This window comes from Triticum dicoccoides, chromosome 2B (genome assembly GCF_002162155.2).
Source record: "Triticum dicoccoides isolate Atlit2015 ecotype Zavitan chromosome 2B, WEW_v2.0, whole genome shotgun sequence".
Taxonomy (NCBI): domain Eukaryota; kingdom Viridiplantae; phylum Streptophyta; class Magnoliopsida; order Poales; family Poaceae; genus Triticum; species Triticum dicoccoides.
Window position 1 is genome coordinate 193,833,555 of NC_041383.1, and position 16,213 is coordinate 193,849,767.

Consider the following 16,213-nt stretch of genomic DNA (forward strand, 5'->3'; position numbering starts at 1 on the left):
TCTGAGTGACATCACAGACAGGGCTTAAAAGAAATGCCACCGTCGGACGTCTGAGCGACATCACATACAGGGCTTAAAAAGAAATGCCACCGTAGGATGTCTGAGCGACATCACAGACAGGGCTTTAAAAGAAATGCCATCGTCGGACGTCTGAGCGACATCATAGACAGGGCTTTAAAAGAAATGCCACCGTCGGACGTCTGAGCGACATCACAGACAGGGCCTATAATAAATGTAAATAACAAGATTAGTCCATCCACATGAATAATCTTTTAACCGGATTTATCACACATAAATCCCACCGGGTTTTTGTCACTGAGGTTGATACCTGACAAGATAAGATGAATATAGTACTTGAACAAAGCACAAGATAATTGAAGGATTTGAGACTCTGCAGAGTTTGGATGAACTGACCACAGCCAACGGATTTCCGTAGTCACGAAGGACTAGTTCCGTTTACGGTATTTCAGTAGAAACACATTTAACTAGTACACACCCATTTCACCTCACGATGCCAGGAATCACCCTGGACAACGTCCAAGAAAAACTTTGAGACGGGGAGGCCACAACCTCGAATAGCATGGGATCAAATTTCTATACGCGCGCTCTAAGGGGTGCCCCCCTCTCGGTAAACATGTAATTTGCTTTTAACTGTGGCATTGCATCAATTTTCCAGCAGCATGATACGTCTCCGTCGTATCTACTTTTCCAAACACTTTTGCCCTTGTTTTGGACTCTAACTTGTATGATTTGAATGGAACTAACCTGGACTGACATTGTTTTCAGCAGAATTGCCATGATGTTGTTTTATGTGCAGAAAACAAAAGTTCTCGGAATGACCTGAAACTCCACGGAACATCTTAGAAAAAATAATAAAAAATCCTCGCCAAAGATGAAGACCAGGGGGCCCACACCCTATCCACGAGGGTGCCCCCCCTAGGGCGTGCCCCCTACCTCGTGGGCCCCCTGGTGGCCCTCTGACGCCAACTCCAACTCCATATATTGGTTTCGGGGAGAAAAAAATCAGAGAGAAGAAATCATCGCGTTTTACGATACGGAGCCACCGCCAAGCCCTAATCTCTCTCGGGAGGGCTGATCTGGAGTCTGTTCGAGGCTCCAGAGAGGGGGATTCGTCGCCGTCGTCATCATCAACCATCGTCCATCACCAATTTCATGATGCTCACTGCCGTGCGTGAGTAATTCCATCATAGGCTTGCTGGACGGTGATGGGTTGGATGAGATTTATCATGTAATCGAGTCAGTTTTGTTACGGTTTGATCCCTAGTATCCAGTATGTTCTGAGATTGATGTTGCTATGACTTTGCTATGCTTAATGCTTGTCACTAGGGCCCGAGTGCCATGATTTCAGATCTGAACCTATTATGTTTTCATGAATATATGTGAGTTCTTGATCCTATCTTGCAAGTCTATAGTCACTTACTATGTGTTATGATCTGGCAACCCCGAAGTGACAATAATCGGGACAACTCCCGGTGATGACCATAGTTTGAGGACTTCATGTATTCACTATGTGCTAATGCTTTGTTCCGGTTCTCTATTAAAAGGAGGCCTTAATATCCCTTAGTTTCCAATAGGACCCCGCTGCCACGGGAGGGTAGGACAAAAGATGACATGCAAGTTCTTTTCCATAAGCACGTATGACTATATACGGAATACATGCCTACATTACATTGATGAATTGGAGCCAGTTCTGTGTCACCCTATGTTATGACTGTTACATGACGAACCGCATCCGGCATAATTATCCATCACTAATCTGGTGCCTACGAGTTTTCCATATACTGGTTCTCGCTTATTTACTATTCCGTTGCTACTGTTACAATCACTACAAAATACCAAAAACATTAGTTTTGCTGTCTTTACTTTTGTTACCGTTACCACCACTATCATATTACTTTGCTACTAAACACTTCGCTGCAGATACTAAGTTTCCAGGTGTGGTTGAATTGACAACTCAGCTGCTAATACTTGAGAATATTCTTTGGCTCCCCTTGTGTCGAATCAATAAATTTGGGTTGAATACTCTAGACTCGAAAGTTGTTGCGATCCCCTATACTTGTGGGTTATCAAGACCTTTTTCTGGCGCCGTTGCTGGGGAGCATAGCTCTATCACTTGGGATTTATATCTGCTGGACACTATGAAGAACTTGAAAGACGATCGAACTACTATTTTGCCCTCAACTACGAGGGGAGGTAAGGCACTGCCATCTAGCTCTGCACTAGATTCTCCTTCCGTTATAAGTAAGCTTGCGACACCTAAACCTGCTACTGCTATGAATTCTGATATGTCGCATGTTATTGATGATGCCACTTCTGCTATGCATGATACTTATGATAAAACTACTTCTATGCTTGATACTACTGTGCCCCTTGGTGAATTTCTTGATGAGCAAATTGCTAGGTCTAGAGAAAGAGAAATTATTGAATCTGAATATGATGATGAGAGTGATGATGAAAATATGCCAGCTATTCCTGAGGGTTATCTTTTTGATGCAGAATCTTCTGCAGCTATTTTTGCTTGCCAGGATAGATACGAACTTAAGAGGTTGCTAGTTAAATGGAGTGAAGAATCTTTTAGAGATAGAATGAGACCCGACCCTGCTTTTGCTACTTCACCTATCTGTGTTCTCGATAAGGATTATTATGATTTTTCTGTTGATCTAGATATAATTACTTTGGTTGAATCTGATCCTTTCTATGGCTATGAATCTGAAACTGTTGTGGCACATCTTACTAAGTTAAATGATATAGCCGCCCTATTTACTAATGATGAGAGATCGTGCTACCTTTATTTACTTAAAATATTTCCGTTCTCATTAAAGGGTGATGCTAAGATATGGTTTAATTCTCTTGATCTTGGTTGTGTGCGTAGTCCCCAGGATATGATTTATTACTTTTCTGCTAAATATTTCCCTGCTCATAAGAAACAAGCTGCTTTGAGGGAAATATACAACTTCGTGCAAATTGAAGAAGAGAGTCTCCCACAAGCTTGGGGGAGGCTTCTCAAGTTACTTAATGCTTTGCCTGATCATCCTCTTAAGAAACGTGAAATACTTGATATATTTTATAATGGACTAATTGATGCTTCCAGAGATTACTTGGATAGTTGTGCTGGTTCTCTTTTCAGGGAAAGAACACCGGATGAAGCTGAAATTCCATTCAATAATATGTTGATAAATGAAAATAATTGGGCACCTCCCGAGCCACCTCCTGAGCCAGCTCCCGAGCCAATTACTGAGCCTATTCCTAAACCAACTCCGAAGAAGAGAGGTGTTCTATTTCTCAGTCCCGAAGATATGCAAGAGGCAAAGAAATCTATGAAAGAAAAAGGTATTAAAGCTGAAGATGTTAAGAATTTACCTCCTATTGAAGAAATACACGGTCTTAATTTACCGCTTGTTGAAGAAGTATATGATCTCAATTCCTTATTCACTGAAGAACCTCCTGATCCCAATATCCCGACACAGGTAGTAAAGGTAAATTCTCTCTATAGATATGATAAAGCTGAAGTTCCTCCTACTAAAATTGCTAGTGAGTGCTTGGATGAGTTTGCTGACTTTATGTTTAAGCAAGATGACTTTAATGCTTATTTTGGTAGACAATTAAAACAGAATACCTTTATGATTAAACGCTTGGGTGATTATATGGCTGATATTAGAGGTGAACTTAAACTTGTTAGAAAACATGCTTCTATGGTTACCACTCAAGTAGAACAAGTACTTAAGGCTCGGAAAGAAGTGCTTGATGAAATGAATAGTAAGAAAAATGATTATGCTGTTAGAGTGGCTACTAGAACTGGTAGAATGACTCAGGAACCTTTGTATCCTGAAGGCCACCCTAAGAGAATCGCTCGATTCTCAGAGAAATAATGTTGATGTACCTAGTTCTTCTAAAAGGAAGAAAAAGAAAAATGATAGGACTTTGCAAACTTCTAGTGAACCTATTGCTGAACCACCTGAGAATCCAAATGATACCTCTATTTCTGATGCTGAAACACAATCAGGTGATGAACATGAACCCAATGATAATGTTAATGATAATGTTCATGTTGAGGCTCAACCTAGTAATGATAATGATGTAGAAGTTGAACCTGCTGTTGATCTTGATAACCCACGATCAAAGAATCAACGTTATGATAAAAGAGACTTTGTTGCTAGGAAAAATGGTAAAGAAAGGGAACCATGGGTTCAAAAACCCATGCCTTTTCCTCCGAAACCATCCAAGAAAAAGGATGATGAGGATTTTGAGCGCTTTGCTGAAATGATTAGACCCATCTTTTTGCGTATGCGATCAACTAATGTGCTCAAAACAAATCTTTATGCTAAGTATATGAAAGATATTATTACAAATAAAAGAAAGATACCGGAAGCTGAAATTTCCACCATGCTTGCTAATTATACTTTTAAGGGTGGAATACCAAAGAAACTTGGAGACCTAGGAGTACCTACTATACCATGCTCCATTAAGAGAAATTATGTTAAAACTGCCTTATGTGATCTTGGAGCCGGTGTTAGTGTTATGCCTCTCTCTTTATATCGTAGACTTGACTTGAATAAGTTGACACCTACTGAAATATCTTTGCAAATGGCTGATAAATCAACTGCTATACCCGTCGGTATTTGTGAGGATGTGCCTGTTGTGGTTGCAAACGTTACTATTTTAACGGACTTTGTTATTCTTGATATTCCCGAGGATGATAGTATGTATATTATTCTTGGAAGATCTTTTCTTAATACTGCAGGGGCTGTTATTGATTGCAACAAAGGCAATGTCACTTTTCATGTTAATGGTAACGAGCATATGGTACACTTTCCGAGGAAACAACCTCAAGTTTATAGTATCAACTCTATTGGAAAACTTCCATCAATTATATTTGGAGGTTTTGAATTTCCTCTCCCTACTGTCAAAAAGAAATATGATATACTTATTATTGGGGATGTCCATATCCCCGTTGAGGTAACATAGTGTTATTCGAAATTTCTCCGGTTCCATGTTAATCGGAATGAGTTTGTTAACAAGACTTGATCAACCTTGTTAGTGGATTCTTTTTGATGAGCATGAGATGGATGAAACTAGAAGCACAACCTTCTGTACCCTCTTTATATTTTCTGTTATTTAGTAGAAATAAAGTAAAATAGTATTTTTCTGTCTGTTTCCTGATTTACCCGTGCAATATAAAAATATCCTAAAAATAAAAGTCCTCGAAATGCCATGCCAATTTAATATGTTTTTTTCGGGAATATTTGAGGATTTACTGTGCAAAAATTACCGCGGGGGGAGCTGCCACCTGGCCACGAGGGTGGAGGGCGCGCCCTACCCCCCTGCGCGCCCCCTGCCTCGTGGGCCCACAGTGGCCCTCCTCCACTTATCCCTGCACCCATCTTCTTCCTCTGTCTCACACAAACATGAAAAACCAACTCAAGCACGAGTTCTAGCCCCCGTTGCTGTGATTTTCGATCTCCTTTCTCAAAGCACCTCTCGCAAAACTGCTTGGGGAGATTGTTCCTTGGTATGTGACTCCTCCATTGGTCCAATTAGTTTTTGTTCTAGTGCTTTATTCATTGCAAATTTGTGCTGCATAGGTGACCATGTTCTTGAGCTTGCATGTCAAATTTATATGGTTCCAAGTAGTTCTAATGCTTGATATAGGCTCTAGGCACTTGTGGGAGTTGTTGCTATCAATTTTATTGAAGTTGGTTCACTTTTATTTGAAGTTACTAAAAATTTCAGAATTTTTTCAGAGGAAACAATATGTTTAGGAAGATGTTCCAAGGTGGTTCTTCAAGGAAGCAAGGTCCTAGGCTTGCAATGCGTGATGCTGACGAGGAACCACCAAGAGACGCTCCTATGAGGCCCTGTGAATGGCCTTCGAAAATTTTTATGAATCAAGTGGGAATCAAAAAGAATTTAGCGCATATTTGCATAACGCCGGTCTTGAGGACTTTGAAGCTGACAAATGCCCCCAGTATCATGATCTCACAAGTTCATTTGTGAGGAGGTTCGAGTTTTCATCTTCGCGTAATTCTCCTTCAGTCATGTTTGACCTTTATGACAAATCTTATACCATGGACTTAGAGGATTTCACTTCTGCTTGCAAACTTCCATCTTGGGGCAGTGTCAGGGATCCCCCTAAATCTGAATATAGGGACTTTCTTGCTAGAATAACTGTGGGGGAATCTAGAGATATAACACAAACCACTATAGGGAGCGTTCACTTTCCTGCTATACATTATTTTGCTCTCTTCATAGGTAGATGCATAAATGCTAAGGATGAAGCATGTCACATGTGTGCCCCTGATCTCAGCATTCTCAGAAGTGCTGTGTTAGGAGACCAATCTTATCATATGGGAGCCATTGTAGCTCGTAGGTTGCATCATAATAGACATAACGGAGATTTCTTTGGAGGAATTTATGCAACCCGCTTAGCTAATTTTCTTGAGATAGACATTCGTTATGGAGTTACCCCCCTTCTTATTTAGATTTTGATTCTATGGTTTCCCACCAGTTTGTTGAGAGGACTGAACAACCTCTCCAGTATCGACTAATCTTTAACAAACGACATGTCAACGGGTGCCTCTCGGGAGGGCTGATCTGGAGTCCGTTCGGGGCTCCGGAGAGGGGGATTCCTCGCCGCCGTCGTCATCATCAACCATCCTCCATCACCAATTTCATGATGCTCACCACCGTGCGTGAGTAATTCCATCATATGCTTGCTGGACGGTGATGGGTTGGATGAGATTTATCATGTAATTGAGTCAGTTTGTTAGGGTTTGATCCCTAGTATCCACTATGTTCTGAGATTGATGTTGCTATGACTTTGCTATGCTTAATGCTTGTCACTAGGGCCCAAGTGCCATGATTTGAGATCTGAACCTATTATGTTTTCATGAATATATGTGAGTTCTTGATCCTATCTTGCAAGTCTATAGTCACCTACTATGTGTTATGATCCGGCAACCCCGAAGTGACAATAATCGGGACCACTCCTGGTGATGACCATAGTTTGAGGAGTTCATGTATTCACTATGTGCTAATGCTTTGTTCCGGTTCTCTACTAAAAGGAGGCCTTAATATCCCTTAGTTTCCAATAGGACCCCGCTGCCACGTGAGGGTAGGACAAAAGATGTCATGCAAGTTCTTTTCCATAAGCACGTATGACTATATACGGAATACATGCCTACATTACATTGATGAATTGGAGCCAGTTCTGTGTCACCCTATGTTATGACTGTTACATGACGAACCGCATCCGGCATAATTATCCATCACTAATCCGGTGCCTACGAGTTTTCCATATACTGGTTCTTGCTTATTTACTATTTCGCTGCTACTGTTACAATCACTACAAAATACCAAAAACATTACTTTTGCTGTCTTTACTTTTGTTACCGTTACCACCACTATCATATTACTTTGCTACTAAACACTTTGCTGCAGATACTAAGTTTCCAGGTGTGGTTGAATTGACAACTCAGCTGCTAATACTTGAGAATATTCTTTGGCTCCCCTTGTGTCGAATCAATAAATTTGGGTTGAATACTCTACCCTCAAAAACTGTTGCGATCCCCTATACTTGCGGTTTATCACGACATTATTAGAGGGTGTTTGTTTACAGGGACATTTTGGTGTAGGGACTAAAAAAACTCCGTGTTAGTCCCATCTAAACCAAACAGGAGGGACTTTTAGGGACTAAAAGTGGGCATTTGGGACTAAAGAAAGAAGACCCCAAGGGAGAGTCTTTTTGGGACTTTTCCCAATAGTTGCCCCTGCCACACATTGCACCTTGTCTCTATTAGTTCATTACTAGGGGTAACATGGTCTTTTAGCATGTCATTTAATACCTCTAGTCCATGTTTAGTCCCTGGAACCAAGCAGGTAGGGACTAGGGAGTTTTTAACCAAACAGGGCCTTAGATTAACAACAGCTAAAGAGTTGCACGGGACAGTGGACACACCAGCACCATGTGCATCTACCGATGCACTAGGGTGATGCACGGTCTGTTGCAACAAAGAACAAACAACCAAGGAGCATATTCGTGTTGGTCCCAGCTTTGTTATCTTTAGACACCTTTCCCTATGTGAGCGCAGCAAATCTAGTCCTCCTCAAACTCTACAGCCTTGTCCCCAAAAACAAGAGATCAGTTTGTTACATATGTGCATACTGCGTTTGTCATTGTTTTCCCTTTTCGACCAACGTAGGTGCTGGATGGCCAGTCTGTACTAGTACTTCCCCCCTTCCTCTCCTCTCTGAACCACGTCGTAGATTTATGCTATACAACTTTCACCACTACTTTCCCCTATTCCTTTCCTCTTTGAACCATGTCTTAGATTCATGCGATACAACTTTCCCCACTACTTTCCCCCTTCCTTTCCTTTTTGAACCACATCTAGCTTCATGCTATACAAATTTTCCCACTACTTTCCCCCATTCCTTTCCTCTTTGAATTACGTCCTAGATTCATGGTATACAACTTTCCCCACTACTTTCCTGTTTGATCCAACACCTAGATTCGAGTGCAGAAGCGGAAAAAGCCCACATGCAGCTAGAGCAATGAATGTGGAATAAGTAAATTATACCTTAAGGTTCTTGGGGTGTGGTATGGTTGGCGACCGAAGGCCGTTCGGCCCACACTATGTACGACGGCGAAGAAGAAGGAGTCGGAGGCCCTCCCGCGCCGCCGCTGGGTGAAAGTGAACAGCTGCGCCAGTAGTGGATTCCCTCCCTCGCCGACGGCGACAGCGTTAAGCCTCCTTCCCTTCCCGGCGGACGGATCCTGCCGGCTCTTTGACCAGCAGTGAGGGGAGAGAGAGAGGTCAACGAAGTCTTGTTTAGATCTAGAGAGGGTGAGATAGTGTGAAGAGAGCAACTACAAGCGCTGAGAGAGAGAGGCCAACGAAGTCTTGTTTAGATCTGGAGAGGGTGAGAGAGTGTTAAGAGAGCAACTACAAGCGCTGAGGCTCCAGCGTGTATATATATATACTGGAGAGAGTGTGAAGAGTGCAAACTCTAGAAAACAAGCGTCAAGGCTGCAGCTTATACGTGATGAGGTGATTATACGGTCACTACGAGATTGTATAGCTCCGTATCCATCCATTTTGACCAGTCAAAGAATCCTCGTGGCACGAATTATGCTCAAGTGTAGTTATCGAACCCGAGACCTCAAGTTTGATGAGCGAACAGGCTAACCAGCTACACAACCCTCCCGTTATGTTCAACGAGAGGAAAATAACCTTTTATACATTCCTGCATTCATGTGACAAGGATGCCGTGTTTTTTTTGTGGGAGTCATTGGGATTTAAATCATAATCATGTCATGTGGCTTTGGTGGTAAGACTATCCACAGTGGTGCAGAAATAATGCAACCTTAGTCACCTTACCTCTCTCCATGTAGTATGTTGGGTCCCACCAGTCAGAGGGTGAAACAAACAAATTAATAAGAAAAATTAAAAGCGCCAGCGGTGTATCTTACCTCACACATCCCGCTACTTCTCGGGAACACTGTCCAATTGATCCCTCTGTTCGCTCACGTACTATTTTAAGTGAATCCTTATTATAACATGCACACAATTTTGGGCACTTGTATTCGACCTAAGTCAGTGTGCCACTGTATCTCGTACTACTCCCTCCGTCTAGGTGTAATAAGTCACACTAGAAGGTGCAGTGGGACCAAGGTGCAAGCAGATTGGAGGAGAAGGAGAAACTTGACCGGTCATTCCTCCAATCAAGGCCCTGATTTCTGTCTCTAAATGCAACAATTAATCTAGACAACTAAGAGGTGTCGTTTTAGCTACCATGCAGGGCCACGTATTAACTCACATGCAAGCCGACTTTGATTTCTTGACTGATCAACATGTAGTTGCGCTCCATGCATTGGGTTTCCGGGGGAGATAACAAGGCAGAGTAAGGAGCGTTTGGTTACATTGCTTAGCTAGGCTGGTCATAGTGCTGAGTAACTTGGACTAGTAACATGCATATGTTACTAGTCTATGTTACTACTATGCGAAGTTTGCCGTTGGAAGCAAGCCGGTCTAAATCTCCTGAGCTAGCAAGGTTTTTCTAGCCCACCCAAGCTAGCTGGCCCACAAAAGCTAACATATTTTAATAGTTCCAAACGCCTAACCTTGCCCGACTATGCTATAAGTTGTTCTTGCTAAGGATCCAAATGCTCCCTAAGTAACAATGCTCGCTAGCAACGAGGCCAGGAGGGGATTGAGATGCGAAGTTAATGGACGACGCCTAAACATTTTGGGAATATCTGATTTCCGTAAGATGACTTAACACCTAGACGGAGGGAGTACTACTCCTCAGTCCAGGTTTGATGGAATATTCGTCACCTCTTCTCTTCTTGTACGTACTCCATTTGTATCTCACTTCCTGTGGCTTCGCACTCGCACAATTTTCCTATTCTATGAACCTGTGTGTGCGTGTGTGTGTGTGTGTGTGTGTTTAACAGGATGTGTGTGTTAGAGAGAGCGACAGATCAACCTACTCCTACAGGGAGATGGTGCGTAGTGTATGATTTTAGCCGCGAGAGTCGGTACATCCTCTCGTTTCCGGGCATCCGGTAGGGACAGGTGGACAGCTGCCACGCCCGCTCCTGACCAGCCTGGCCCACCCAAAGCCCCTCCATCGCCCGCGCGCGCTTCCCGCCCGAAATGGTCAGCGCCGCTCCATAGAATTAGTGCCACATTCATGCCCGGGCAGACTGGACGCGACCTCTCACTGGCGCCTGCGTTGAAGGGAGAAGCGGATTCAAGAGTGATGGTTGCTTCGTCCGTCCAACTTACTGCTGGGTCTATGTGATTTGATGGCTCATTGGTCATTATTACTGAGGTGGTAGGACTGCCGGATGTCCCACGCTTTCGGTGAAAGGAGGTACTACTAGATTACAATTTTCTCCATTCTTATAGCAGAGGAGTGCAAGAGCAGTGCAAACACGCAGGCTCAGTTATTACATGGCCCACCTCACACTATCACCATATTTTCTGGACACCGTGCGGCACGTAACTCTTTACATAGTACTCCCTCCGTTCCTAAATATAAGTCTTTGTAGAGATTCCACTAGGTGGACTACATACGGAACAAAATGAATGAATCTACACTTAAAATGCATCTATATACATCCGTATGTGGTTCATGGTGAAATCTCTACAAAGACTTATAGTTAGGAACGGAGGAAGTACTAGTATAGTACATACTGTAATTTATCAGCGAGATAAATTTGTACAATGCTATGAAGCTTCTAACTTCTATTACATGTATCTTGCATCCAAGGTTGCCCGTTGCAACATTTCATCAAATACAAAGAAGACTAACATGCATGCTATTGCATCTCAATGATTGACAGATCATAGCAAATATGTACTCCCTCGGTTCCAAAATAAGTGTCTCAACTTTATGCAAACTTTAGTACAAAGTTGTACTACTACTAAAGTTGACACTTATGTTGGAACAGAGGCAGCTAAAGAAAAAACGATCCATGCAGTCCCTAGCCCTTGAACCCTAACCAGGCTTTAATTTGCTGGCAATCTTCAAGCTTCCTAAGAAATGAAGTTTGCAACCTTTTGACCATCGGATCATTTTGTGCAGTTTCACCAAAATCGAGATGAGCATCCCTGTGGCAAAGAAATTGAAGAAGCATGATTACAATAAGATTACTGAGACTAGTTGATGAGACATAAACTCATCACAAATACAGTACGTAGCAGCCAGTAGAGGTATGTGCGGGGCAAAGAAGTAGAGAAATATCCACATGGAGTGATGTGGGCAGCTAGAGCAGTGGTGCAAGCCGGCTGTAAAGGGAGTTGTACCTGAGGGATGTCGGGACGTAGCTCAACCTTGAGAAGGGCGGCGGGAGGTGGCAACTGCCCACGTTGCGGAAGTGAGCAAGGGACAAAGGTAACCTCACTGGCTTTGTGAGAGAGAACGGCTGGGACCCCTGATCGGGACGTCCCGACAGTGGGTTTTCGCCGTCGGCGACGGCGACCGCATCTACACTAAGCATCCACCCCTTCCCCCAGCGGATGTGATCCACCGGGATGTTAGAGATGTGGCCACAGTCGTTTTGTGCGAGAGAGTGTGAAGAGAGCAACCCCAGCAAGCAACCGTGTAGGCTGGCCTGTCCTGACTATGTATATAGTGGAGCGGTTTCCTTTTCTCTCCATATGAACCTATCATATTGCGTACGTGCCACTGAAGAAAAAAAACTTTATTTATAAATGACGCGGCACCTACTACTCATTAGCCTATAAACCTTGCGCTTGGCATCTCCAAAATATTAACCTTGCAATTGGCTCTTCGCCTCTTCGGGAAGTCGAGCAATAATGGTACTACAGTATATATTGTTCTGGCTATATGAGACCGAATGAATGTTGCACGTCCACCACATGGGCGAGGGTCGAGGGGCAAGGGAGAGTGCGTACTATTACGTTCGTTTCAGGGGGTGTTTGTTTCCAGGGACTTTTTAGTGTAGGGACTAGAATAAGTCCCTCTTAGAGACTTTTTAACCAAATAGGAGGGACTACTAGGGACTAAAACTTGCTTTTTGGGACTTAATGAAGAAGACTCTCGAGGAGAGTCTTTTTTGGGACTTTTCCAACAATTCCCCTCCCTGCATCCATTGCCCCACCGCCCCATGGTGTTGTTTGGTTGTTATTTTTCTGTATACTAGGGGTAACATGGTCATTCAATAACCTCTAGGGAGGGACTAGGGACTTTTTAGTCCCTGAAAACAAACATGGAGGGACTTTTTAAGTAGTAGGGACTTTTTAGTTGGGACTAGAAAAAGTCCTAGGACTTATGAACCAAACATGGCCTCAATATGGACTACATACGGAGCAAAATGAGTGAATCTACACTCTAAAATACGTCTATATACATCAGTGTTTGGAGTATGTACTAGTAGTTCATATTGAAATCTACTAAAGGACATATATATTCCAAACAATATGATAATCTGTCTAACCAAGGTAGTAGGGACGAGGAGTAAACGGAGGGAGTAGTAAAATTTTCTCCTCGTCCTGCGAGCCACCGCGCGCGTGGGCGAGGGAGCGGGCGTAAGGCATATAGTAGTACTACTACTAGTAAGCAAGCTTCACCTCGTCCTGTGAGCCACCGCGCCCGTGGGCGGGGGAGACGGCGTACTAAGCAAGCTTATCCTTGTTCTGCGAGTTGACGGGACACATCAAAAGTACTCCAATGTATAGAGCCTTGCCTCTAAGGTAGTCCCCACATGGTTTGCCTCTTTTTTAACATAACGCGTCAAGTCACAATTTGTTTGTTCACCCGTGGTAGACGATCCTCCCTCCATCAAGTGGACAACCAGTACACGTGTCAAATTACCATGTGGGCTGCCTTTTCATACAGAAATGAGCTCCACCATGTACCCGCGCGGGTGTGGTTGGGAAAGAGATGGGAGTATGTGCGCCGTGTGTGCACTGCTTCTCTTCGTGCATGTCCCCCACCTACGTGGGTGTGTGTGAGAGATACAAACCTAGACAGATGGCGTGTGCGTTCGTGAGTGATTTTGTGAATGTATTTGTTGGAATATGTGTCGATGACATCTCAAATAGAATTTTGCATGCAATGTGTGTGAAATGGAGGCCTATCCATATCATATATAGAGGGCCGGGCGATCCACGAGAAGAGAGGGAGGGGTGATACGTCTCCAACGTATCTATAATTTTTGATTGTTCCATGCTATTATATTACCCCTTTTGGGTGTTTATGGGCTTTATTTTACACATTTATATCATTTTTGGGACTAACCTACTAACCGGAGGCCCAGCCCGTATTGCTGTTTTTTTGCCTATTTCAGTATTTCGAAGAAAAGGAATATCAAACGGAGTCCAAACGGAATGAAACCTTCGGGAGCGTGATTTTTGGAACGAACGTGATCCAGAGGACTTGGAGTGCAAGTCAAGAAGCAGCCGAGGCGGCCACGAGAGGGTAGGGCGCACCCCCTGTCTCGTGGGCCCCTCGGGCGGCCACCGACGTACTTCTTCCTCCTATATAAGCCTACGTACCCCAAAAACATCCAAGGAGCCAACGAAACACAATTTCCACCACCATAACCTTCTGTATCCGTGAGATCCCATCTTGGAGCCTTCGTCGGCGCTCCGACGGAGGGGGAATCGACCATGGAGGGCTTCTACATCAACACCATAGCCCCTCCGATGAGTTGTGAGTAGTTTACCACAGACCTTCGGGTCCATAGTTATTAGCTAGATGGCTTCTTATCTCTTTTTGGATCTCAATACAATGTTCTCCCCCTCTCTTGTGGAGATCTATTCGATGTTAACTATTTTTGTGGTGTGTTTGTCGAGATCCGATGAATTGTGGGTTTATGATCAAGTTTATCTATGAGAAATATTTGAATCTCCTCTGAATTCTTTTATGTATGATTGAGTTATCTTTGCAAGTATCTTCGAATTATCAGTTTGGTTTGGCCTACTAGATTGATCTTTCTTGCCATGGGTGAAGTGCTTAGCTTTGGGTTCAATCTTGCGGTGTCCTTACCCAGTGACAGAAAGGGTTGCAAGGCACGTATTGTATTGTTGCCATCGAGGATTAAAAGATGGGGTTTATATCATATTGCATGAGTTTATCCCTCTACATCATGTCATCTTGCTTAAGGCATTACTCTGTTCTTATGAACTTAATACTCTAGATGCAGGCAGGAGTCGGTCGATGTGTGGAGTAATAGTAGTAGATGCAGGCAGGAGTCGGTCTACTTGTTGCGGACGTGATGCCTATATACATGGTCATGCCTAGATACTATCATAATTACTCGCTTTTCTATCAATTGCTCGACAGTAATTTGTTCACCCACCATAATACTTATGCTATCTTGAGAGAAGCCTCTAGTGAAACCTATGGCCCCCGGGTCTATTCTTTATCATATTTGCTTCCAATCTACTTTTATTTGCATCTTTACTTTTTGCATCTATATTATAAAATACCAAAAATATATTTATCTTATCATACTATCTCTATTAGATCTCACTTTCGCAAGTGGCCATGAAGGGATTTACAACCCCTTTATTGCGTCGATTGTGAGTTCTTTGTTTGTTTGTGTAGGTGCGTGGGACTTTTGAGGAGCCTCCTACTGGATTGATACCTTGGTTCTAAAAAACCAAGGGAAATACTTACGCTACTATTGCTGCATCACCCTTTCCTCTTCAAGGAAAACCAACGCAAGCTCAAGACGTAGCAAGAAGGATTTCTGGCGCCGTTGCCGGGGAGGTCTTCTCTCAAGTCAAGACATACCAAGTACCCATCACAAACCCATCTCCCTCGCATTTACATTATTTGCCATTTGCCTCTCGTTTTCCTCTCCCCCACTTCACCCTTTCTGTTTTATTTTCCCTCTCTTTCCCAATCTCCTCCTCTCTTTCCGCTTGCCTTCCTGTTGCCATGGCCGAATCAAAAAGAACTAAGGCCCCTTTCCTAGGTTCTAGTACCTTGGATAACCTCTCTATCCTCTCTAAGCTCATGAATAATGATGCTATAGAAAGACCCACCGGGGTCACCAATGAGAGCTTGAATAATTTTTATGAGGATGACTCTGGAATTTTTTGTTATTTACTTGATGAGTCTTTAAAAGATGCTTGGGATAGGTTATTAAGGATTCGGGCTAGCTATGTGCCACAATATCAAATTGAAGTTTACCTAAAAAGTTTCTATCTTGGCTTGCCCGCTTCTTTTAAACAAGTTTTAGATTATATTTTTGAAGAAGGTTTCCTTGACGGGGATGCTACTGAAGGAAATATGCCCTAGAGGCAATAATAAAGTTACTATTTATTTCCTCATATCATGATAAATGTTTATTATTCATGCTACAATTGTATTAACCAGAAACATGATACATGTGTGAATACATAGACAAACTTAATGTCACTAGTATGCCTCTACTTGACTAGCTCATTAATCAAAGATGGTTATGTTTCCTAACCATGGACATGTGTTGTCATTTGATTAATGGGATCACATCATTAGGAGAATGATGTGATTGACCTGACCCATTCCGTTAGCTTAGCATTTGATCGTTTAGTATGTTGCTATTGGTTTCTTCATGACTTATACAAAGTTCCTACAACTATGAGATTATGCAACTCCCGTTTACCGGAGGAACACTTTGTGTGCTACCAAACATCACAACGTAACTGGGTGATTATAAAGGAGCTCTACAGGT